Genomic DNA, 26,849 nt, shown 5'->3' on the forward strand with positions numbered 1-26,849 from the left:
CATGTTTTAAGTTGTTTTCTAAAGGATAGGAGGGAGGGGCTGATCTGATATCACTAGAAACAGAGTTCCACAGACGAGGGGCCACCACTGAGAAGGCCCTGTCTCTAGTTCTCACCAATCATGTTTCTGAGGGATGGTGGAACCGAGAGTAGGGCCTCCCCCGACAATCTTAACCTTTGCAGCAGCTCACAGAAGATAATCTATTACCTCACTGACATTGCTTCCCATAGCATCTCCCTGGCCTTATCTACACTGTCATATAATGCAGACGGGGCCCCTTCTCTTCTTCATGCTTCTATCCCTTTTATCTTCAGATCATTTCAATGGTTCTTTGTTCCAGGTTGTCTATATTCTCCCACCTCTCTGTTTGAGTCAACCCAATATATGAGTTCTTATGAAAACACTACCAGCAGACACTGATACATATTGTGGTCTGGATATGGCTCCTACTCCAGCTGAGAAACATGCAATCTTTCAGAGAGCTCTGCCACTTCTTTAAATGTATGGGATGCTGTAATATGTCTTTCAGATCTAGGGGAACCCTAAGATGAACCTATCACAGGGTTTTCTCAGTAACATTTGTTCATAACGGTTTGCCATGACCTTTCTCTGAGAGTGTACGGTTCCCCAAGATTGCCTAGGAGTTTCCATGGCAAAGTGAGGATATGAAAACAGATCCCCAAAGAAGTAGACCAGCCCACAATAGATTATATTACTTTATCCCCACTACATTCATACATAGCAAGAATTCTTGAAACTGAAAAATTTGAACTCCGAATGAGTCAGAATCTCTTCATGACTGAGTTATATCACAGGTGTGCTTCAGATGCTAAGCACAGGAAATAAATTTAGAAAATGAAATGGAATGTGGATTTGTTTTAAAATTGCAGCAATGAAGTACATGCCATTGCAATTATTTTTGTTTATTTTATGATGAACTGCAGCGAGGAACAGCACACACTTTATAAGGATGGGGTGGTGTTGTCACTCCTGGTGTAGGATCTTCATTGAGATCTTTGACTCCTGGAGGCAGCTGGAAACGGAAGGCTCTCAGTAGGTTGACCAAGAAGATGAAGAACTCCATCCTTGCCAGCTGCTCCCCCAAACACACTCGAGAGCCTGCAAGGGAGACAAAGGAAGAAAGGGAGTATCTTTCCCATGCAGCAAACAGAGATGGTTCTGAAAACTGGACTATGAATTCGTAAGCCATGGTGTACTCCCAGGGGCAGCTCAACCCATTACGCAAAGTAAGAATTTGCAGTATAGTTGATTTTGCCCAGGGGCGCTATTGAGGCACTCTTGGGGAAAAATAGACCTTGACATATGTGAATTGTAGTTACTGGGATGTATAGTTCACTTAAAATCAAAGAGCATTCTGAACTCCAACAATGAGGGAATTGAACCAAATATGGCACACAGAATTCCCACGACGAACAGAAAATATATATCAGTGATTTTTTTTTGGGGGGGGGGGGGGGGTACCAAAATACTGTTTGCTTATCATTGAAAATTACCTAGGGCCGCCTCTGTCTACTCCACACTCTTAAAGTTTCCCATTAGATTCAAACTCCAAGAGAAGCAATTCTGCCTAAGCATTGGAAAGAACTTGTGTGGTTTTTTTTTTCAAAATATGGACTAAATTGGATAGATTGCATTGAAAAATGGTGAACTCTCTATCATTGGCCAATTGTAAACAAAGGTTTAAGGGGCATCTTTCAGGACGTATCCCTTCTGTCTCTTTGATTTGTTTTCTCCCTGGTATGAATAAGAAAAGGTGTCTGTTTTTAAAAAAAAAATCAAACAAACCGTTTTAATTAAGAAGAAAGTGGCAGAAACATTCCAGTATCATTACAGAAACATTCCAGTATTATTACAGAAACATTCCAGTATTATTACATACCAGAAACAAAACAGTGAGGAACAAAGCCAGGAAGGGCAACTGATGTAGAAGCTAAGGACACCTACAACCATGTCATTGCTAAACATTGTTTTCCTAAAAACATTTTCATAGCTATCAAAGAAAAACAAAGCAAACTGAAATGGTAGAATACCCTTTTCACCCATACCAACATCCATCACCCATGTCTTTCTCTCCTTTTTCCCCTCTCCTAGATTTTTATAGGATTTCTTGGTAGAAAATATCTGGTTTCCCATAACTGCACCGTTGAGTATTAGTTTATTCTTCTTAATTGGGCCATAATTGTAATGAATGTTTTGCTGCCTTAATGAGAGGCGGGGCTTCCTGAGTTTAAAAATTAACTGCTTTGTTTGAGAGGTGGGGCTTCCTGGTTATCCTATATAAACCAGCATCTGAACCCAAGGGGCAGCTGGGCTTTCCACAGAAGTTGAGGAAGCAGGAATCCATTTTGTTTCCTTCTGCTTCAGGATAAGCTTTGTTTAAATTTAACTGCTTTCAGTGTTGCTTGTTTGAGAGGAGGGGTTTCTGTGTCTAAATTTAACTGCTTTCAGAGCTGCTTTGTTTGAGAGGCGGGGCTTCCTGAGTTTAAAAATTAACTGCTTTGTTTGAGAGGCGGGGCTTCCTGAGTTTAAAAATTAACTGCTTTGTTTGAGAGGCGGGGCTTCCTGGTTATCCTATATAAACCAACGTCGCGCGCGCCGTACACTCAGTAACCTATACTTTCACCCCTGCATACAGACAACATAAAACACACACCAAGAGGAGGTAATTAGCAACCTCCAGATGGAACAAACACGAAAACTTCCCGTCTCATGCACAAGCTGTGGCATGTTCAGCTTTTTCACACTACAATTACTCAATTACATCTGCCTCAAGTGTAAACAGATCACTTGCATGGAACACAGGATCCGACAACTCGAGGACCGTATTAAGACCCTTAAGGACATTCAGGAACTTGAGCTGTTCTTAGACACCACACACCACACTGGCCTAGACACGCAGCCCATATCACACCAACATTATGGGGAGGCTCAAGAGAACAGCACCTCAGATGTGGACAACCCTCAGACTTGGAGAAATGTCACCCTTAGAAGGACACATAGGACCCGGAAGCCTCCTCAGAATACTTCCGCTCAGCTGCAGTTACTCAATAGATTCCAAATTCTCACACAACTATCACCTGACCAAGAAACACCACGTATTGGAGAAGACCAGAATGGCTTAGATACTGATCAGTGGCTCATCCTTGATCAGTGTGCAGGGGATAGCCCTAACTGGGACAACACTTCACAACATTCACACTTGCACAATCGTGCAGGTGTACCATCCCCCACCATAGACCAGGTGCAACAGGAACACATACAGGAGAACCATAGGCTCTTGGATGAATCTCAATGGATTGTCCTTGACGAATGCACCGGGGATGTCGAGGAGGAGGACAACACTTTTCACCTACACAATTCACACCAACAGGATCACTTTTCTGGAGACCTACACACTACATTGCGCAAAAGGGGCCCTGTCATTCCCGAAAGTAAACAGGTCTTGGTAGTAGGCGATTCCCTCCTTAGAGAAACGGAAGCTGTCATTTCCAGACCGGTTGGGATGGCTCAAGAAATATGCTGCCTACCGGGGGCAAAAATACACCATATCACTCAGAGGCTCACCAGGCTCCTCAAGCCCTATCACCGTCCTCCCCTCATGTTGATTCATGTAGGAACCAATGATACTGCAAGGCATACTGTTCAAAAGATCACAAATGATTTTTGAGCTCTAGGAGCAAAGCTAAAAGAATGTAATGTACAGGTGGTCTTTTCATCCCTCCTCCCTGTTGTAAGACATGGACCCACAAGAGCCAGAAAAATAGTACAGGTCAATAACTGGCTTAGAAAATGGTGTCAGGAGGAACGCTTTGGCTTCCTTGACCATGGCCTGCTTTTCCAGGAGGATGGCCTACTGGCAAGGGATAGGGTGCATCTCACACAAGTAGGAAAACACCTTTTTGCTCACAGACTTGCAAACCTCATTAGACGCACTTTAAACTAGGTCCACCGGGGGGGGGGGGACAACAGCCTTGCGAACACTACTTTACCCATAATGTCTGGGAATCGCCAGAAGGCTAAACGGAGGGCTGCACAAACACAACAAGGACCAAGGACCAAAAGCACAATAATCCCAATTAAACAGCTCAAGGGAAGATCTCAGGGGCTCACATGTCTTTACACTAATGCACAGAGCATGGGAAATAAACAAGACGAACTCCAACTTCTAGCACAACATGACAAATATGATATCATAGCCATCACTGAAACCTGGTGGGATGACTCCTATCGCTGGAATGTAGATATCGAGGGGTATAACCTCTTTCACAGAAACCGAACAAAGGGGAGAAGAGGCGGAGTAGCCTTATATGTCAAAAACTCTTATGCTGCAGAAGAGATTCAAGACAGCAATCTGGGAAACCAGCTTGAAATAATCTGGATAAGAATCAAGGGAACTGGGACTCAAAAAGATGTCGTTGTAGGCGTCTACTACGGACCCCCAAGCCAGGAGGAAGAACTTGATGAAGTCTTCTGCCAACAGTTGACCGAACAGGCACAGAGAAGAGATGTAGTAGTCATGAGCGATTTCAACTATCCCGATATTTGCTGGAAAACAAACTCGGCCAAGAGTACAAGGTCCAACAAATTCCTCGCTTGCCTTGCAGACAATTTCATGGTCCAGAAGGTAGAAGAGGCAACAAGGGGATTGGCTACTCTTGATCTCATCCTAACAAATGCGGAGGACCTGATCGATGCGGTCGAAGTGGTAGGATCCTTAGGGGTAAGTGACCATGTGCTCCTGCAATTTGAGGTACAAAGGAAGGCCAAAACTAAGACAAGTCAAACCCGCATTTTGGACTTTAGGAGAGCTGATTTCCAAAAAATGAAGGAAACGCTGAGCAGCATTCCGTGGACACAGATACTAAAAGACAAGGGAGCTACGGATGGATGGGAATTTCTCAAGAGTGAAATACTCAAGGCGCAATTGCAAACCGTGCCAACAAAGAGAAAAAATAGGACAAGTGCAAAGAAGCCAGAATGGATGTCCAAAGAACTTCTAATTGTGCTAAGACACAAAAGAGACATGCACAAGAAGTGGAAAAAGGGAGAAATCACCAAAGAAGAATTCAAACAAATGGCCAACACCTGTAGGGAAAAGGTCCGCAAGGCTAAAGCACAAAACGAGCTCAGGCTTGCCAGGGACATTAAAAACAATAAAAAGGGCTTCTATTCTTATGTCAGTAGAAAAAGGAAAAACAAGGAGGCGATAGGACCTCTTCGAGGAGAAGATGGGGCAATGCTGACAGGTGATAGGGAAAAGGCAGAACTACTTAATGCCTTCTTTGCCTCGGTCTTCTCACAAAAAGAGAGTCTTCAACCTCAGCAAGATGGAGTGGATGAGGGATTGGAGGACATCCAACCCCAAATTGGGAAAGAAGTCATCCAGGAATACCTGGCCGCTCTTAATGAGTTCAAGTCCCCAGGGCCAGATCAACTACACCCCAGAGTATTGAAGGAACTAGCGGAAGTCATTTCGGAATCATTGGCAACCATCTTTGAGAGTTCTTGGAGAACGGGAGAAGTTCCAGCAGATTGGAGGAGGGCCAATGTGGTCCCAATCTTCAAGAAGGGAAAAAAGGATGACCCAAACAACTACCGTCCGGTCAGCCTCACGTTGATACCAGGCAAGATTCTGGAAAAGATTGTTAAGGAAGCGGTCTGCAAACACTTAGAAACAAATGCAGTCATCGCTAATAGTCAACATGGATTTATCAAAAACAAGTCATGCCAGACTAATCTGATCTCTTTCTTCGATAGAGCTACAAGCTGGGTAGATGCGGGGAATGGATGTAGCGTACCTGGATTTCAGTAAGGCCTTCAACAAGGTCCCCCATGACCTTCTGACAAGGAAACTAGTCCAATGTGGGCTAGGCAAAACTACGGTGAGGTGGATCTGTAATTGGTTAAGTGGACGAACACAGAGAGTGCTCACTAATGCTTCCTCTTCATCTTGGAAAGAAGTGACAAGTGGAGTGCCGCAGGGTTCCGTCCTGTTCAACATCTTTATTAATGACTTAGATGAAGGCATGATAATCAAGTTTGCAGACGACACCAAATTGGGAGGGATAGCCAATAGTCCAGAGGACAGGAGCAGAATTCAAAACGATCTTGACAGATTAGAGAGATGGGCCAAAACTAACAAAATGAAGTTCAACAGTGACAAATGCAAGATACTCCACTTTGGCAGAAAAAATGAAATGCAAAGATACAGAATGGGTGACGCCTGGCTCGAGAGCAGTACGTGTGAAAAAGATCTTGGAGTCCTCGTGGACAACAAGTTAAACATGAGCCAACAATGTGATGTGGCGGCAAAAAAAGCCAATGGGATTTTGGCCTGCATCAATAGGAGCACAGTGTCTAGATCTAAGGAAGTAATGCTACCTCTCTATTCTGCTTTGGTTAGACCACAACTGGAATATTGTGTCCAATTCTGGGCACCACAATTCAAGAGAGATATTGACAAGCTGGAATGTGTCCAGAGGAGGGCGACTAAAATGATCAAGGGTCTGGAGAACAAGCCCTATGAGGAGCGGCTTAGGGAACTGGGCATGTTTAGCCTGAAGAAGAGAAGGCTGAGAGGAGATATGATAGCCATGTATAAATATGTGAGAGGAAGCCACAGGGAGGAGGGAGCAAGCTTGTTTTCTGCTTCCTTGGAGACTAGGACGCGGAACAATGGCTTCAAACTGCAAGAGAGGAGATTCCATCTGAACATTAGGAAGAACTTCCTGACTGTGAGAGCCGTTCAGCAGTGGAACTCTCTGCCCCGGAGTGTGGTGGAGGCTCCTTCTTTGGAAGCTTTTAAGCAGAGGCTGGATGGCCATTTGTCAGGGGTGATTTGAATGCAATATTCCTGCTTCTTGGCAGGGGGTTGGACTGGATGGCCCAGGAGGTCTCTTCCAACTCTTTGATTTTATGATTCTATGAATGAATATGTGCTCCAGAGCAGCAACTGCACTGACTCACAAGGGACAGAGGCTGCAGCAAATCTGATCGTGGAAGCTCCCCAGAAGACACACCGATAAATCACAAGTTGCTATGAACTACCTTTACCTGCACCAAATGCCAGAAACTCTTTTCTAGCAACAAAATGTCCGTCCTGGTCCAAAAAATGTTTTGGGTTAAACTCTTTAGGAGACTCCCAGTGCTTTGGATCAAGAAGAACAGAGTATAGATTTGGTATGACGATTGTCCCCTGAAAGGCAAAAACAAATGTCAGACAAACAAGCACATGCACATCTCTCTTAGAAATGTGGATTTTGTGGGAAAGGGCTGCCTGATCACTTATCTTAACCCAACTAACTTTTGTTTTGTTTGTTTGTTTTTTGCAATTGCTGACTTCGTACATCATGCATGCATAAAGCAAACATACTCCCACCTAGTTATATGATGTTGCTGTACACCACACTTATGGAAAAGACTAATATTGTGCATCCAAATATGTAATATCCTAATATGCCTGCTTGATGTCCCACTGTGAAATAAATAATGCAAAGTGGCTATTTCAGATGTGCCAGTGAATCAAGCAATGCACTGGAGGAATTGACAAACAGTTCCATCCAAGCACACCATCCAAGAATGTGCAAATCATGGCAGAATTCCTTCTTCAATCTTTTGGCACGGCACCCAATCTGGAGCAAACTCTTGGGGATTCTCCTGTCATGATGACAGACAATCCTGTCAATGCCCTGGTCAACCTCTATAACTCAGAGAAGGCCGGGGCTGTAGACATGAACATCCCTGATCATCCTCTCCTGCTCCGCAGACTCAAGTCAGCTCCTTGGTTTACTGAATTGCTGGCGATGATGAAGTGGGAGAGACAGGGATTAGAGTGCCACTGGCATAAAACTTGGAATGTTTCTGACTTAGCACGGGCTAGATCAGGGGTCCTCAAACTAAGGCCCAAGGGCCGGATGCGGCCCTCCAAGGTAATTTACCCGGCCCTTGCTCAGGGTCAACCTAAGTCTGAAATGACTTGAAAGCACACAACAACAATCCTCTCTCATCAGCTAAAAGCAGGCCCACATTTCCCATTGAAAGACTAATAAGTTTATATTTGTTAAAATTGTTCTTTGTTTTAATTATGATATTGTTTTAAGTGGTTTTTGCACTTCAAATAAAATATGTGCATAGGAATACATTCATTTTTTTTCAAATTGTAATCCAGCCCTCCAATACTTTGAGGGATGTGACCTGCCCCTCTGTTTAAAAAGTTTGAGGATAATAAAGTTTGAGGATAATAAAAAGTTTGAGGATAATAAAAAAAATAATAGAAAGGAGGGAAAAAAGAGGAATAATAATAATAATAATAATAATAATAATACAATAATAATTAAAAATAAAAATAAAACAAAAACACAAAAGGTTTGGAAAGTCAAATGTGAATATATATTGAAGATTGGAAATAAAAGGTCAGTGAAACGTGAACTATAATATATATTTAAATGAATAAACAGAGACAAAAGAATCAGAAAAGAGAAAAAAGTAAAGAAGTAAGAAGACATCAAAGATATTAAAGAGAGAGGAAAACAGACACTAATAAGAAAAGTAATATATGAGAGAGTGGTTTGGCACAAGTGAGTGGAAGAAAAGATTGAACAATAGAATGGCAGCCAACAAACTGAAAGGAGAGAAAGAGGCAAAGGAAGCAAATGGAACGCCAAGGAAAATGTCAGTAACGGAAGAGATGAATTTAAAAGAAATCATGAAGGAAATGATGACAGAAGTACTAACAGAAATACAGACAATGAAAACAGAGATTCAAACAATAAAAGAAAGACAGGATATATACCAGAAAATTGCACAGGAACAGATGTCAGACTTGAAAAAGGATATAAGAGAGGAAATAGGGAAACTGAAAATGGAGATGTCAACAATGCAGCAAGAAATGAAAGAACTAAAGAAAGAGGGAAAAGACACAAAGAAAGGACAAGAGGAAATGCAAATAAAGTTGAAGAACATAGAAGCAAGAAACAGAAGAATGGAGGTCAAACAGGAAAAATTAGAAGCAAAAGAAATGGAATTTCAACTGAGAATAAGGAATATTCAAGAAGACATTAATGAGAACATAAGAGAAAAAGTAATAGAGATGCTGGCAGAATTAATGGAATGTACAGGACAGGAAATGCAGGAACGGACAGACAGAATATACAGAATTAATACAAACTTTGCGAAAAGAAATAAGACGGCAAGAGATGTGATCATTCACTTTGTGAAGAAGACGACGAGAGATGAGGTCCTGAGATTAAACAACAGAAGAACAATATATTACAAAGGAAAGAAAGTAGTCATCCTAAAGGAATTCCCGGGAATAGTGCTGAAAAGAAGGAGAAAATATGCATTGCTGACGGAAGAACTAAAGAGACAGAAGATACGGTTTAGATGGGAAAGAGAAGAAGGATTGATGTTGACATATAAAGAACAAAGATATTGGATTAAGAGTGAAAAACAAGCGAAAGAATTCCTAAATAGAATTAAGATGGAAAAAGAGAGAGAGAAGGGGGAGCATACAAAGGGAGGAACAAAAAAGAAAAAACGCACAGACTCGCCGGAGGAAGAAGAAATAGAAAAAGAAGGACTGGGAAGATTTTCGGAAGAAGGAGCTGGAATACTGGACCTGAGTGACCCACAGGAGGAAGAAATAGAAGAAGAAATAAGAGAGGAAAAAGGGGAAGAAGAAGAAATAGAAGAGGAAGAGCGGATAACAGGTGAAAAAGAGGAGGAAAAGGAAACATGTTGAAGGACTTGAGAATCTATTCTAATAACGTGAACGGTTTGAACTCCCCAAATAAAAGAAATAAAATATTTAATGGATTAAAGAAAAAGGGATATCATATTATTGCGTTGCAGGAAACACATATCAGGAGCAGACACACAAAACACTTGGATAATAAAAAAAACCTGGGCAAGCATTTTATGCAGCTATACAAGAAAAAATGAGAGGGCTAGTAACATATATAGATAAAAATATAAAGGCGGAATTAGCCTTTAAGGATGAAGAGGGAAGATTTTTGGGAGTGAATATCTGGTTGCAAAATAAAATAATGCTTATATGTAACATATATGCGCCGAATAGTGCTAAGACAAAATTTATAGAGAGGTTGAGGAGGAACATAGAAGAACAAGAATTTGAACAGATGATAATGCTTGGAGATTTTAACGGTGTATTAAATAAGGCCTTAGATAGAAGTATAACAAAGAAAAGGGGAGGGAAGAACAATAACGAAAAAGGAGATTTACCAAAGTCAATGACAGAGATTATGCAGAAATTATATCTGGTCGATATATGGAGAAGTAGAAATGAAAGGAAGAAAGATTATACACACTATTCATCAAGACACCAAAATTGGTCGAGAATAGATATGATTTGGATCACATCATCAATGCAAATAAATGTATCAAAAGTATCAATTTTGCCCATGCTGAATTCGGATCATTGTGCAATGGAATTGGAGATAAAAATAACAGAGAAGACAAGAAGATGGAAATTGGATGAAAATCTTTTGAAAAGAGAAGAAGATATAGAAAGAAACAGGAAATTATTAAAAGAGTATTTTGATATAAATGACAGACCAGACGTACAAATTTTTACACTTTGGGAGGCGAGTAAGGCCGTCATGAGAGGGAACTTTATACAGCAAAAGATTTTTTAAAAAGTAAGGAAAAAGATAGAAAAATGAAGGAGTTAATCAAAGGAATTGAAGAAGAGGAAGGAAAGTTAAAAATAAACTCGAAAAACAAAGAGGCAAAACATCTACACAAACAGAGAGAACTTCTAGAAACAGAAGAAAGGGAAAAGGAGTTAAGATTTATAAGACAAAACTACTTTATGAATGCGAATAAAGTATTGGTAGCTTTAGAGCTGTGGAGGATTTAGGATTTTTTTTCAAAGTCTCCCACCCCAATGCGATTGAAGTGCATTCAGTGGCCTATTTTGGAGAATAACACAAGTTATTCCACAATTAATTCCAATTTAAAGCCTCACAAGTGCATTGTTATGCATGCTAGGGCACCACGTTTTTTAGTTGCCTTCAATCCAATCCACGTTAAATGAGCAATGTAGATGAACCCCAAATCCAATGTTCAAACCCTTACTCCATGCTATCTCTGTCCTATGTGTGTACATCTCCCAAAATTTTCTATCTCCCGGTCTTGTTCTTGGGATACAGAAGTACATATCTACATTCTCTACCTTAGGGATGAGAAAACCTCTCATCTTCACATCTTTGGTTGTTTGTCTTGGGATCCCAAATAAGAGAGGATATTTTGAACGCTGAATTTCATGGAGCACGGCATTTGTATAAGGGAGTTTCTTTAGATCTTGATAGCTGAAGGAAGAGGAGCACAACACATCTTCTATTTCCTTATAGGCTTTATCTGTGGAAAAAGTGGGAAATAGATGAAAGTTTTATTATGAATACTAAAGTTTATTTCAGAATAATCATTCATGGATTTTAGTAATGTCCAAAGAAAAATTCATACAGGTTCATCCACTATAATTTAATAAACAGCAACTCCCAAATCACAATTTATGATATTTATATCCCTCCAAAGAGTTCATGACACTTCCATCGCTCTATGGCAGTGGTTCCCAATCCATGGGCTGCAAGACCTAAAATAAGGTCTGCGAGACATGGGAGGAAAATTGCAACTATGCATGTGCTGCGGATCAATGCCGCTGCTGAAAGAGTGTCAGAGAGAGGAGAGGAAGAGAAGGAAGGAAGGTGATGCTAGCACATTGCCCTTGCCAGCACATTCTCAGCTTCCCAGGCCAGGGCTGGAGAAGCTAGAGGAGGGAGGGAGGAGGGAGGGAGGGAGGGAGGGAGGCCAGGGCAGAGGAAACTTACCTGGTAGCAGGAGCGAGAAAGAGGACAATCCCCCAAAATTGTTGTTGTTGTTATTGCTATTATTATTATTAGCTCCCATTGCCACACATCAATTGTAATGGGAAAACAGCCCTTTGTAAGATCCTATTTAGTCCCTCAAAGTTGTTGTTGTTGTTGTTATTTTACTGACACATAAACACAGTATGACACAGCAAATGAGATAAATGTATGCTGGATTTCATATCACAAAATCACAATTCAACACTTCCCAAGCGTCGAGGACTATGTGATGTAATTTTGAATGATACATGCAGATCCAAGTAAGGTGGCCTTTTGCAGTTGACAGATTGTGGTTTTGTCAATGTTTATTGTTTCCAAATGCCATCTGAGATCTTTTGGCATGGCTCCCAGTGTGCCAATTACCACTGGTTTATGCCAGAGCCTTTGCAATTCGATTTTGAGGTCTAGCTAACAGCTGAGTTTTTCTTGTTGTTTTTCATCAATTCGACTGTCACCTGGTATAGTGACATCAATAATCCAAACTTTTGTATATTATTATTATTATTATTATTATTATTATTATTATTATTATTATTATTATTATTAGATACACAACAAAATTAGTACAAAGCAAACAAGATCACAATGCTGGCTGTTCTATTGGATCGCACATCGGACACTTCCCAAGTGTCTACGACTGTGTGATGTATCAACATTATTATTGTTATTATTTTTATTAGCTCCCATTGCCACAATCAATGGGAAAGCAGCCCTTTGTAAGACCCTGTTTAGTCCCCCAAGTTGTTGTTGTTGTTGTTGTTGCTATTAACTCCCATTGCCACACATCAGCTGTAACGAGAAAGCAGCCCTTTGTAAGACCCTGTTTAGTCCCCCAAAATAGTTTTAGTAGTTGTTGTTATACCCAATAGGGACAGTTTATTGGGTCTTGCGCTCCGCTTTTTGTATTTTTTTTTCAACCCCAGCCCTCTCCTCTTTTTTTAAAACATGAGCATTAATAAAATCCATGGAAAATAACACAGCCTAACCAAAAAAAAATCTTTCTTGGTGTCTTTGTTTTTAGGCCTGTTCCTGGGGTTATTTGGGGAGCTGATTCAGAAAATTGCATTGTAAACGCCTACCACATTCAAAGAAAGAATAGAAGCTGACTCTGATTTTCTTTCTTCTTTGATTTAGCACATTGTTTAAAAAGTGACTACTGACACAGCAGGATGTTGTTCTTGCTGCACAGCGTTCTCTCTTACCTTGAATATCTGGATGATTTGCCAGAAGGAGGATTGCCCATTTCAGAGAAGTGGCAGTCGTTTCCGTTCCAGCAATAAATAAGTCATGAATATCCTGAGCCAGGTTCTCATCATCATATGTAGAGGTAGGATCATTCTTCCTCTGGTGGTGACAATATGAAAGATGAAAAATGACTTATGATTGACTGCAAAGCATCTCTTCAAGGCTGTCTTTCTATGTGTGTGCATATGCCTTCACGTTGCCTATTGATTTCTGGCAAATCCATGTATCTTGAAGTGTTCTTAAGACAAGGAATACTCAGAGGTGGGTTTGCCAATTTCTTCCTCTGAAATATGGACTGCAACACTTGGTAGTCATTTACAGGCTCCATCAAAGTAGTAACTAGGACTGACCCTGCTTAGCTTCCAAGATCAGATGGGATACGGTGCCAGTTTTTAGATCCTATTTCTACAGCACTATATTATTCTACTGCTGAAACAGGTTTTGTAAGTGTGTGAATTTGGCTACTGTTTCAACAGCAGGACTCCTAGCCAAGTATTTCTCGGCAGAACTGAGGTGCTGATCTGGGAGATTTGTCTATACTATACAGCTCTGCTATGTCTCTGCTCTAGGATGTAGTGGGAATACCTTATGACTGGGGCTTTCCCTTAGCAGGGAGTTGTTCCTTTGTGGCATCCACTTCAGGGGCACAAGCCAATCCTTTTATACCTGCTTTTAATTTCTGCTCATTGGCACAGTGTGAAGGGGAATTACCTTCTTTATCTGCTCCAAATGAACAACATCATCTATATTAGAGTTTTTCAAACTATGGGTTGGGATCCCAAATGGAGACACCATAATTGTATATTGGGATCACCTTCTCTTCTCTCCTGCATGTGTGTACAAACCCTTCTCAGAACCACTTTCCACCAAGACTTTACCCTTGGAAGACAACTTTACCCTTGGAAGACAATTCTACCCTTGGAAGACAACTTTACCCATGGAAGACAATCATAATTAGCCAGGAGTGATCACATATTATAGTGTTATTTATTTGTTCAGTTGCTTCCGACATCTGTTGTAATCTTTGTGCCTAGAAATACAAAGTCTGCCACTGCCTCCATGTTTTCTCCCTCTATTTTCCAGTTATAAATCAGTCTGGTTGCCATAATCTTGGGGTTTTTATGTTTAACTGCAACCCAGCTTTTGCACTTTCTTCTTTCACCTTGGTCAGAAAGCTCCTCAGCTCCTCCTTGCTTTCAGTCATCAAAGTAGTATTATCCGCATATCTAAGGTTGTTAATGTTTCTTCTGTCAGGATTTATTGAGTTATGTATGTGTTTTAAATGTGCTTCTTTGTGTTGCAAATATGGATGCCACTGAGAATGTAAAATGCTGTGCTGAAATGTTTAGAGTTGAGGCTGTAATTATGTGAACTTGAGAACTTGAGATAAGCTGTGTTCTGGTGAGAACTTCAAGGGAGTTGCCAGCTTGAAGCTAGAGAAAGATAAACAACTGTGAAGGAGTGTTTTGGCTTTCGGTTTTACTGTCTCTTCCTGTATGTCGCTTGCTGAAGTTGGACGTATTAGCTGTGTGCTTAGTATTTATTTATTTATTTATTTACTCTGCTTATATACCGCTGTTCTCAGCCCGAAGGCGACTCACAGCGGTTTACACAAATAAGAACAGCAACAAGTCAACGTTACAATATAAAAACAGTTAACTATCAATACAATTAGTAAACAATTTCTACAATAACCATTCACTATCGTCTCATCATCAGAAAACATGATCCAAATTCGTCATCCATTGTTCTGTTCCTATGTTCATTAACCAATAATTGTACTAATTATTCGAACGCCTGCTCAAACAGCCAGGTCTTCACTTTTTTGAGGAATACCATTAAACTGAGTTTTCTTTTGTACCCTAAGTTTCCAGAGTCCTTATTTTGCAAAGCAGTGTCTGTCAGATCTAGCATTCTTTCCATCAAGCTGTGCCTAAGCTTGACATCCTCCAGCAATTTTAACTCTAGCCTTGAATTCGTCAAGCCCTGCCTATTATGATGATGATACTATTAGCTGTTACAAACAATGCATTCATTTTTGCATGTCTTAACAATCTTCTTTCAAGTTCATCAGCAATGTGGGGAAGGCAGCAGTGTCTGTATCTAGTTGCATTCCATGTCCAGATAGTAAATTCAGATTGTTCATGTTTTCTGACAATAGAAGCTTCTGCTGGTAGAAGTAATTTTCCAAAAGCCTGAAGTAAATCTCACAAGGTTAAAGCTTCTTTCTTCCTTAAAAAATGGAATTAGGGTATTGCTTTTTGCTATGAGCTTAACACAGTTGCCACATTGCAATGGGTGTTTTTTCCTAACCCTTGTCTCCTCTGGTTCCTGAGGCAAAAACAAATGCTTTGGCAAGCTATCGAAGAAGAAACTGGATCTTAACAAAAACCTCATCTTCTTCCTTACCTGGAAGAATGTCACCAGAACAACAAGTGGTGAGTTCTTTCCCTGGGAGCTTATCAGAGAAGGACTGTGCAGTCAACCACCTTTACCAGGTCTCCATAACCACAGATTCTGCATCCATGGATTCAGCCATCCGCAGTTTAAAAATAATAAAGAACATCCAGAAAGCAGATCTTGATTTTACTATTATATATAAGATACATACACACTCTACACCACACCATTGCCCATAATAGAATTTGGGCATTCACAGATATTTTGTTATCCACAGGGATTCTGTAATCATACCACAGCCGATACCAAGGTCCCTTTGCATTTCTTGGAATTGATATAATAGGATACAAAGCAGCTACTTACTTTTTCTATTTCAAGCAGGTAGAAATCAATGAAATCCCATAACTCCTGAAAGGACTTTTGCTCCTTATGCTTCTGTATTTCTTCCTTTGCCAATGCAAGTACCATCTCTGTGGCACGCAATGCCTCTTTGTGAGGCCCTGGAAGATGCTTCATGAGCCATGGGAACATTTCATATAGCTACAGCAAAGACAGAAGCAAAGGCTTACCATTACTAGAGAAGAGGAAATAAAATTCAGCCCATCAGCTAAAGCAGCTTAGACATACACAGGTTGCATTAGGGTAAGAAAACCTATTGGCTGTGTAAACAAGAAATGTAGAGCTGGATGCTGGCTCCCTTTTCCCATGAATTCTTTTTGATGTATTTAGCAAACCACTGAATCTTCTCCAGTGCTCTGGCAAGGACATTTATTTATCTATTTATTTATTTGAAACATTTATATTCTGAAGGGGACTCAGGAGTGGAGCACAACATATATATTCCGTGCCGGAACATAAAATTACTAAAAATATACACAAACACTAAAATCAGATTATATCTACTTTTAAATCAATTGTTTAATACCATCTCAAAACACCATGCTGGCTCCGGTCAGCAGAGTGGTTTTTCCTATTATGACCTTATTGCACTGTCCCAAAGGCTTATTCCCACAGCCAGGTTTTTAAATCTTTCTTAAGGACATGAGTGAGGGGGCAGATCTAGTAATCTCGCCAGGAAGGGAATTCCATAGTAGGGGGGCAGTCATTGAGAAGGCCCTCTCTCTTGTTCCTGGCAACTGTGCCTGTGACAGTGGTGGAACCGAGAGCAGGGCCTCCTTGGAAGATCTTAGTCTTTGCGGTGGTTTATAAACTGGGCCGGGACATTACTGCTCAACTCACTGTTCTCCCATTTTTCTGCTGTTTTCAAAATATTTTATATATTTATTTATTTATTTATTTACAGTTTTCATATTCCGCCCTTCTCGCCCCACAGGGGACTCAGGGCAGATTACAATGCACACATACATGGCAAACATTCAATGCTAATTAGACATACAACACATATAGACAAACACAGAGGCAATTTTAACATTCCAGCTTTCTGGCTTTCATGAGGGTATGCTCAATCTAGCTCAGTTCCAGCCACAGGGGGAGCTGCTGCTTCACCATCCATTTGCGGCACCGAATCCTTTCAATGGAGTACTTCCTCATTCGTCTGCATTCTGCTGGAAGGTTTTATGGCATTGTAAATTAGTTAAATTAGCCTCCCTGCATATAGCAGTACCTAAGTTTCCTACTTGACAGATGCAACTGTCTTTCAGGCTGCAAAGGGCGACAGCAAGCTAGAATAATGGCTGGAATATCACTCTGACCTGAGCTGGCTTCGAACTCAAGACCTCTTGGTCAGTAGTGATTTAATGCAGCTGGCTACCTCACTTCTTCCTACTTTACCTCTTTGCCCCCCATTTAAACTGACCCATTTCTCAAACCTGATCTGGATGCTGGATAAGATCAGAAAGGAGCCTGTAAAAAGATTCCCTTGGCCACTGCAGAGCTAGGAGGGAGTTCTTACCCCGCAGTGCTTTTTGTATACTTTGGCACCATTAGGCAGCCATCTTAACTGTCCCCCAAGTCATGGTGGTTTCTAGATGTGACACAGCACCTTCCTTTTCCCCATCGCTGGCCTTGATGGCAGATGTATTTCTATGCCAAAAAAAATTCCAAAGTTTTTTAATGTGATCACTGCAAAATACTGCACAAGAGTCATTTATAAGTTGTCATGTAGCTTTACAGAGGAAAGGTGCTAAGAAACTACTCAATTATGAAAATGCATAACACTTTGTTGGCTCTAGTTTCTAGTAATGTAACAACAGCCCTTTATTGAAAATTATTTTGTTACTTATGCTCCCTCTATTTTATTATTTATATACTTATTTATGCAATGGTTTTGACACAAAAGGAGGATTTACTTCTGCAGGATTTACTCCAGTCTGCCAAAACCAAATTCAAATCTAACACAAACAAAAAGAATTGTAATTGTTTTCAAAATGCTCCTTACCAAATGAAAAAGACCCATTCCACCTTTTAAGGTAAATGCAACGCCTTCAGTTAGTTTCTTGAAAGTTTCATCTTCAAGAGGGAAACGATATCCAAAGGTGATAGCACATATCACGTTGGCGATTGAATTTGTGATAGCTAATGCAGGATCAAAGGGCTGCCCTGCAAATCAAGTTCAGTTAATATTTGTATTTATGTTTTCTTATATTTATATGAGAAATCAACTAAAATATGAGAAATTCCACGTCAAAGATCAGTACAGACTACACACAAAATTCTGCAGGTTGACACATACCTTTTTCACGTGCAAAAACCTCTACAAGCTGTTGGGATTCCTCTTCTATTTGGCCCTCCACACTTTTTTTCCCCACTCCCAGTTTCCGCAGTGTGACTAGACCAAACCGCCTCTGCTGCTTCCAGTTAGGCCCATTTGAAAGTACAATACCTGAGGGTGGAAGGAATCAATCTGCCATTATTACAAAATTCAGGTCAAATATGGCTAGGTTGCTGCACTATAGAATACCCAAACTTTATTACAGACCCACACACAAACAAACTCCACACTCAGGCAGCCATGGACCAGTAGCATGTGCAGCTGGTAATGTAGGTCAGCCAGCATGTTTGGGCCACACCTGATAGGGTATAACTGTATGGGTTTTAGAATACACTTCAGCTTTTGCTCTGAGGAGATCTGTGCTCAAAGGCTTTCCTCTGGAGAGCAGTTTGGAGAAGCTACTGTGAAGGAGGCTATAGTAGAATAGCTGTTTGCTCAAGATTTGTGTTTTGCTCTCTCATGTGATTGAAGATTCCTTATTCTATGTTTCTTACAAGAACTATATAAGTTTCTTGCACCGTTTGATTTTTGTATGCAACACTGCAAGTTTATGTTTCACCTCTGCTATTAAGAGTAAAGATTTTTCTGTTCATTTTTCCTCTTGCCTGTATGTCTTTTGCAAGGGACATTGGCTAGAATCCACTTGCTGAGCAACACCTCCTGTGTAAATGAAACTCCTTAATAAAAAGCCATGTTTATATCCAGTAATGAAAAGAAACTAAAGTTTCTCCATTCAACCTCCAAAGGAAAAGTATTTTATAGCCAATGTTCTGTCACATGCTGGGCCTGTAAAGAATTTCCTTTAGAACAGGACGTGCAACCTTTGCCCAGCGGGAAGCCAGGGGCCCCTAGGAGAAGTTCTCAGAGGTTTTCCACCACAAATGATCTTTAGATGGCTTTTGAAGAATAACAAAGTATTTTATTAATGAACAATCAAACAGAAACTTCTCTTGTCTTCAATAAAGCTAAACAAATGCTTCTGAGCTTTATGCAACTGGTGACTTCCTAATCTTGCCCACGAAGGACAGGCAACTGTCTTCAATAGCTTCTTCTTTACTTTAAAGGAAAATCCCCTTTTTAACTTCTCCCAGGCTGACTGTAATCTAACCCTTACTGATGTGGGCTCTGCTACCAGGTTGAACTGCATTTCGAAGCACCGAATGGACCTACCAGTAAAGGTTTAGATATTCTCCAGCTGGAGTTCTTTGGTCTTTAGGGCTGTTTTCCTGGAAATCTTTGGAGACTCTTAAGACTGTTTCCCCCCGAAAAGTCTTGGATGCTCTTAAGACTGTTTCCCCCCGGAAAGTCTTAAAGGTTGAAGCTTTTGTACAGGGGAAGCTTGCACACATCCTCTACATTAGCTTTCCTTGCTGAGACTAACTAAAAATGGCTCCCTTTCCTTCCCAATTGCCCTGAGCAAGGGGCGGAACCAAAACTTAATGATGATGGACTGGTGACTTGCCCTACAACTGCAACCAAAGGAAGCCATCTATCTGCAGAGTCCCTGAAACCTTGGACTGCAAGCAAACATTTAATACAAAGCAAATAAATTTGGAGCTCCTGGTACAGCCATACCAGCACAGCCAGTCATCAGATTTTCATGTCTGATATAATAGGTTGCATTTTTCACTTCTTTAGTTGTTAAGTTATAATTTGCTTTTATATGTTAGGTTGTTAATTGCGTTTATATTTTAGGTTGTTAATTTTTATTATTATGTGTGTATTGTTGTTATGTTCAGTCAATGAATGTTTGCCTTTTGTTATTGGAATCCGCCCTGAGTCCCTTCGGGGAGATAAGGCGGAATATAAATAAAGTATTATTATTATTATTATTATTATTATTATTATTATTATTATTATATTATATTATTATATAATATTATATTATTATATTATTAGTATTATTATTATAATTATTATTATTATTATTACCAAGATTATGGCAACAAGAATGATTGACAACTGGAAAATAGAGGGAGAAACCGTGGAGGCCGTGACAGACTTTGTATTTCTAGGTGCAAAGATTACTGCAGACGCAGACTGTGGCCAGGAAATCAGAAGACGCTTACTTCTTGGGAGGAGAGCAATGTCCAATCTCGATAAAATAGTAAAGAGAAGAGACATCAGACTGGCAACAAAGATCCGCCTAGTCAAAGCCATGGTATTCCCTGTAGTAACCTACGGATGTGAGAGCTGGACCTTAGGGAAGGCTGAGCGAAGGAAGATCGATGCTTTTGAGCTGTGGTGTTGGAGGAAAGTTCTGAGAGTGCCTTGGACTGCGAGAAGATCCAACCAGTCCATCCTCCAGGAAATAAAGCCCGACTGCTCACTGGAGGGAAAGATACTAGAGACAAAGTTGAAGTACTTTGGTCACATCATGAGGAGACAGGAAAGCCTAGAGAAGACAATTATGCTGGGGAAAGTGGAAGGCAAAAGGAAGAGGGGCCGACCAAGGGCAAGATGGATGGATGGCATCCTTGAAGTGACTGGACTGACCTTGAGGGAGCTGGGGGTGGTAACGGCCGACAGGGAGCTCTGGCGTGGGCTGGTCCATGAGGTCACGAAAAGTCGGAGACGACTGAACGAATGAACAACAACAACATTATTATTATTATTATTATTATTATTATATTACTTACAAATGTACATAGAAATTTGTAAGTACAAAGTAAAGTGCAGATCTCGTACTCAACATGATGATATTCTCATATCTCAATTTGCAACACCAACAATGTATGGCATGACATGGCCTGGCTGTGACTGTGCTATGGATTCATCTTTGATTTATTTCCTGTTTAGTGCATTTTTGTTTCTCTGGGGAGAGATGTCCCTAGTATAGCTCTCCACAACTTACCCTTTCCTCTTCCTAAAGTTGTAAGAAACGGAGTCTGTACCCGCTCTGAGAAGTCTTCCGAATGATCAATCAATACTTCTTTCACAGCTTCAAATCCAGAAAATATTACAGCTGGTATATGTCCCACCCACAACACAGAAATCTCTCCATATTGTTCTGCCAGCTGCCATTTGAATCAATGCAGAAAAAGAAAAAGAACAGTTACAATCAAAAGAATTAATGATTTCAGGCTGATATAGGATTAGCAACCATATTCAGATCCTCACTTCTGATGTTTTGTGGCCATAGTAACACCCCCACTCTCGATTTCATTTTAGATTTTAGGTGAGAACTGCCCTTCTCCCATTTTCTCCAGTCTTATGAAACCACCTCCCTCAAATCACTTACATTAGAAATGTAGTGCCGTTTTTAATTGAGTTTTCAGTTCTTGTTTTATGTGCTTATTGTTTTATCTTATTGCATTTTATACTCTGTTTTATTTTATGCTCTGTTTTTAGGCACCTTTGTGCCATGTATAAGCCACGCTGAGTCCCTTCGGGGAGATGGTGGTGGGATACAAGAACAAAGTTGTTGATGTTGTTGTAGTTGTTGCTGTTATTGTTGTTATTGTTATTCTTTTATTGATGCAAAAACACAGTATGACACAGCCAACGAAATACACATGCTGGATTTCAGATCACAAAATCACAAGTCGAACACTATTATTATTATTATTATTATTATTATTATTATTATTATTGCTATAATTATTATTCGATCCGATCACATAATGTCACTGTTCTTTTGCAATGCCTCTGTGGGAGACCTTTTAAAAAGTGTTTCTTTTTTATTAACACTAATGACCCTTTTATCATGTCTGTTGCACTGCTCAATTGCACTTTTCTGCCAGTCACCATTGAGTGGTAGATGTGCTTTGGGTGATTTCCTTACAATTGACAAAGTTACTACGAAACCCTTATCAAGCCACATTCTTCATCACTGCATCTGCAGAAGTAATATGATGCCCATGAAAAATCATCTATCTCTAAGTTGAAATATGTCTCTCTGCCTGGACCAAACATGGCACACACATTCATCATGAACATCTTTAAATATTGGTGGGGTTTGGAGGGAAGTGACAGAAAATGATGGGAGTTACAGTTTACTCATCATCAAGGGTATTCTGAACCTAACACACAATGGATCTGGAGCAGACTTAGCACACATTTATCCATCACTAGCGATGCCCTGCCACGCGTTGCTGTGGCCCAGTCTGTTGATCTGGGAAATAAAGTAATGAGAAAATGTTGGTTTTTAAGATATGTAATTTCTTTCTTCTTGTGGGTAAACAGTACTTCTTGCTGTTTCTTTGTCAGTGTTGATGTGGAGATTGTCTGGTTTGCCTACTCTGGAACATGCAACATATTATTGTCCTTCTTTAGGGGTGCCTTTCAAATCTATGATACTATAGCTGTGTGTCTGTGAATCATATCTATCTATTTATCTATCTCTATCTACCTATCTATGGGTGGATGGCTCTTTGGCAGGAGGACTTTGATTACATTTTCTTGCCCTGATGAAGGGAGTTGGATTGGATGGCCTTAAGTATTTTCTGATGGTCATAGGGGTTCTGTGTGGGAAGTTTGCCCCAATTTTGTCGTTCATGGGGTTCAGAATGCTCTTTGATTGAAGGTGAACAGTGATTTCCAGGGACTACAACTCCCAAATTAAGGTGTATTTCCCCCAAAGTCCATCTGTTTTCATATTTGTGCCAAATGTGGTCCAGATCCATCATTGCTGGAGTCCACAGTGCTCTCTGGATGTAGGTGTACTACAATTCCAAAAGGAAAGGTCAATGCCCACCAAACCCTTCCAGTATTATCTGTTGGTCATGGGAGTTCAGTGTGCCAAGTGTGGTTCAAATGTGTAAATCCCAGAAATGAGGAGTACATTGTTATAAAAGTGAAAAAGCAGCGGGCAGGAGAAGCAGTTGGGCGAGACCCACCTCCCACCAGGCAGGTTTGGAGGCCGCCGAAGGCAAGAGGGGCATCAGGCCGCGGTGGAAATCGAGGCCCCGGCTTAGGAGAAGACGGCGGGCCTTCCGTCTCATGTTGTTTTTGTTGCCCTCGGCGGCCCCTCGCAGCTTCCATGCCCTCCCCGGCCGTTAGTGCTTACATCGGCCTGGTGGGCTTTCTCAGGCTGGGCTCGCAATATCTCCTGGTCTTTTTCCGTCTGTGTATCTGAGGCAGCAGCGGGACCGATGGGGTAGAGGGAGGGAGGGAGGCGGCAGTGCGCATGTGGAGGGCGACTTGGGCGTGGGGAAAGCTGGGAAATTGAGTCCTTCCTCCTCATCGTATTCCTCCCGAGGCTTCTGCACATGCTCCGTGTTTTTGGGGTATTGTGAGTTTGTGTTGTTGCGTATTGGTGTTTTGAGGGTTGTTGGTCATACCTTGGGGGAAGAGGTATTAGCAGGCCAAATTTGGTGAGATTTCGTCCGGTGGTTTCTCCGTTTTTGAGCGCTTAAGGATGCCCTTAAGCTTTTTATATATATAGATGACCAAATTTAAGTACTGACAGGGCTTGTTGGGCAATAGAAGAGGATGGTAGGTGTTGCAGTCTGCCCACATTGAAAGAGCACTGTGACCCCAACGGACAATGGATCTGACCCAAAATTGGCACATATTCTCATAATGACCAATTTTAAATAGTTGGGGAGTTTGTGGAGTAATGACAGAGGATTATGAGAGTTATAGTTTATCTAAATCCTTATGCATTTTCTAATGGGATCATTGCTAAAATCCCCCCCAAAAAATGACTTTTTCTCATCTTTGTCCTTACCAAATACCTAACACAGGCATCACCAAGCAACTAAGCTAGTGCCAAAATAAATTAGTTCACTCCACCTCAAAAGTGTGTGTGGCTCAGTTCCTTCACCCTGTGCAACACATTTAATGCCGAAACACACTGAGAAGGGAAAAAGAATAATGTAAAAAAAAAGTTTTAAAAAAAAGGTCCATCCCATGTCGTCCTTGGGATTAAAAAAGAAAAGTGGGGAAAAAAGATATAAAATAAAATGGACTTCCCTCTATTTCTTTGAAGATCTTTTGTCTGTTTGTGTAGAAACATATTTTAATAACAGCTTCCTTTTTTTTTCTTTGGGATTCCTTCATTTGGCGATAGCCAATAAGTTACTTCATCCATGTTCATTATTTCCAGAATTGTATTTTGCCAGTCTTCTCTTTTTGGTATTTCCTTCTGTCTCCATTTTTGAGCATATACAATTCTGGCTGCGGTGGTTAAATAATTGAAAATTGTATCCATATTTTTGTCAGCGTCAAGATCGAGCATTCCAAGCAGGAAGAATTCTGGTTCCTTTTTAAATTGTATTTTCAATTTTTTTTGTATGTCCTTGTGTATCATGTTCCAAAATTATTTTACCTTTGGACAGGACCACCAAATATGAAAAAAAGATCCTATCTGTTGTTCACATTTCCAATTATTCTTTTTCCCTTCTCTCTTTCTTCTTTCCTACTTTTCTATCCTCTGAAATATTCCCCCACTTTCCGTGTAACCCTATATTATACTAATAAAATAAAAAAATACTGGGAAAAACACTGAACTAGACTGTCACAACCATCTCTTTGATGTGTATTCAGTGTTTTACTAACAATGAACAGTGTGCTTTCCCACTACATATGAAAGACTTTGCAGAGCTTCAAATCCCAACACTCTTAAATTTCATGGGATTTCTTGCCATCTGTCTTCCCTTTCTGTTCTATATAACATCCTACCCCTCATCTATATTATTTTTATCAGATGTAGTTTCTATGAAGCTATTCTATTGATGGGACTGATTCTATGAAGGAGGAAGTTTTTTCACCATGGTTCCCTTCATGTTATTAAAATTGCTCTGGGTCCGTGAAGGAAGATGTGTGGGTACCACTGAAAATTGTGCAGAGCAAAGGGAGGGAAAATATCTCATTGTATGCACAGGAGTGTTATGTTCATTGTACAATTATACACTGTTAGTACCACTGGGGGAATCTTTGGAACAAAAAGCAGAACTGGGGAAAAGTTACATTTCAAACTGTAATGATAACACACAATGTCTAGACAGCCTAGAAGTTTCTGAGAGTTATAGCTCAAGTAAACAATATCTCTAAACTCTGGCAAAACTTTAATGATATTAATACAACAACCAAACATATTAATAATATGTTTTCATGTCAAACATTTAACTATGTATTTTGTCCACAGCCACCGTAGAAAAAAATCACAATGATTTTCACTAATTCTGAATCAGATTCATAAATTATTGCTTAAATGTTTAGAGAAAAAAAAGTACCTTCATTAGTGTCTCCACATTAAATCCAATTCCAAAGTTAACTCTCCATATGCCTCCAATAAGAGGAAGGGCAAGAGGCCCGGGGGAAAATGTCGGCGTGAACACTGCTGTTTCAGATAGCAGAGAAGCAGAAGAGTCACAAGCAGAACAATAAATAATGTTCCAGTCCCCTCCATTCTCCTGTTGTCTTTCTCTTTGGTTATTTCCAACCAGCTATGGAAAATATCCTCATACATACACATATATACACAACATAGGACCAATTTTGATCCACGTATGTTAAAAATATGTCCTATATTAAATCAACATTCAATATATCTTGTACGTCCCAAATCCCTTTTTTAATTAGACTAAGTACCTTATCACGTGAAAAAATCAAATCATGCAACACATCCTGCTCGAATGTTCATCCTGTTCATCCTGTTCGCAGTCTGCCTCCTCCCTGAGATTAACCTTCTGACTGCGTGTATGTGCCTTCATGTTGTGTGTTGACTTGTGGAAATTTTATTAATTTCACTTAGTTTTCTTATGTAAGGAATACTGAGGGAATCTTTGGAACAACAAGCAGGGCTGGGAAAGTTACATTTTGGACTGTAGTGATAACACACAATGTCTTTACTGCTTTTATTGGTGTCTCTACATTATATCCAATTCGACTTGGAAGGCGCTGAACAGACTGCGCTCTGGCACCACGAGATGCAGAGCCAACCTCAAGAAATGGGGCTACAAAGGGGAATCCACGACATGCGAGTGTAGAGAAGAGCAAACTGCTGACCACCTGCTGTAATGCACCCTAAGCCCTGCCACATGCACAATGGAGGACCTTCTTATAGTAACACCAGAAGCACTTCAAGTGGCCAGATACTGGTCAAAGGACATTTCATTAACTACCAAACTCGTACATTTTGTATTTTGTCTGTTTGTTTGTTTTGTTCTGTTAGAAATGTAATCCAATTGACTGGTTGCCCTGACACGACAAATAAATAAATTATATCCAATTCCAAAATTAATTCTCCATATGCCACCAATAACATGAAGGGCAAGAGGTCCTGGGGGGAAATGTTGGCATGACCACTGCTGTTTCAGAAAGTAGAGAAACAGAAGAATTACAAGCAGAACAATAAAAAATGTCCCAGTCCCCTCCATTCTCCTGTTATCCATCTCTTTGGTTATTTCCAGTTAGCAAGGAAAAGGTTGAAAGAGGCTGGTTCAATGTTCTTTCCTCTCTTTCCTGCTAAAATACATATATATATACAACATGAGATCAATGTATTGTCGAAGGCTTTCATGGCCGGAATCACTGGGTTGTTGTAGGTTTTTTCGGGCTGTATGGCCATGGTCTAGAGGCATTCTCTCCTGATGTTTCGCCTGCATCTATGGCAAGCATCC

General features: G+C 40.4%; 1 pseudogene; it reads right to left on the minus strand.

The window, feature by feature from the left end:
- Window positions 1-703: 703 nt before the first annotated feature.
- On the minus strand, window positions 704-25,804 carry LOC137096528 (cytochrome P450 2C39-like; annotated as a pseudogene).
- Window positions 25,805-26,849: the final 1,045 nt, after the last annotated feature.

The sequence above is a fragment of the Anolis sagrei genome, chromosome 3 (genome assembly GCF_037176765.1).
Source record: "Anolis sagrei isolate rAnoSag1 chromosome 3, rAnoSag1.mat, whole genome shotgun sequence".
NCBI classification, from domain to species: Eukaryota; Metazoa; Chordata; class Lepidosauria; order Squamata; family Dactyloidae; genus Anolis; species Anolis sagrei.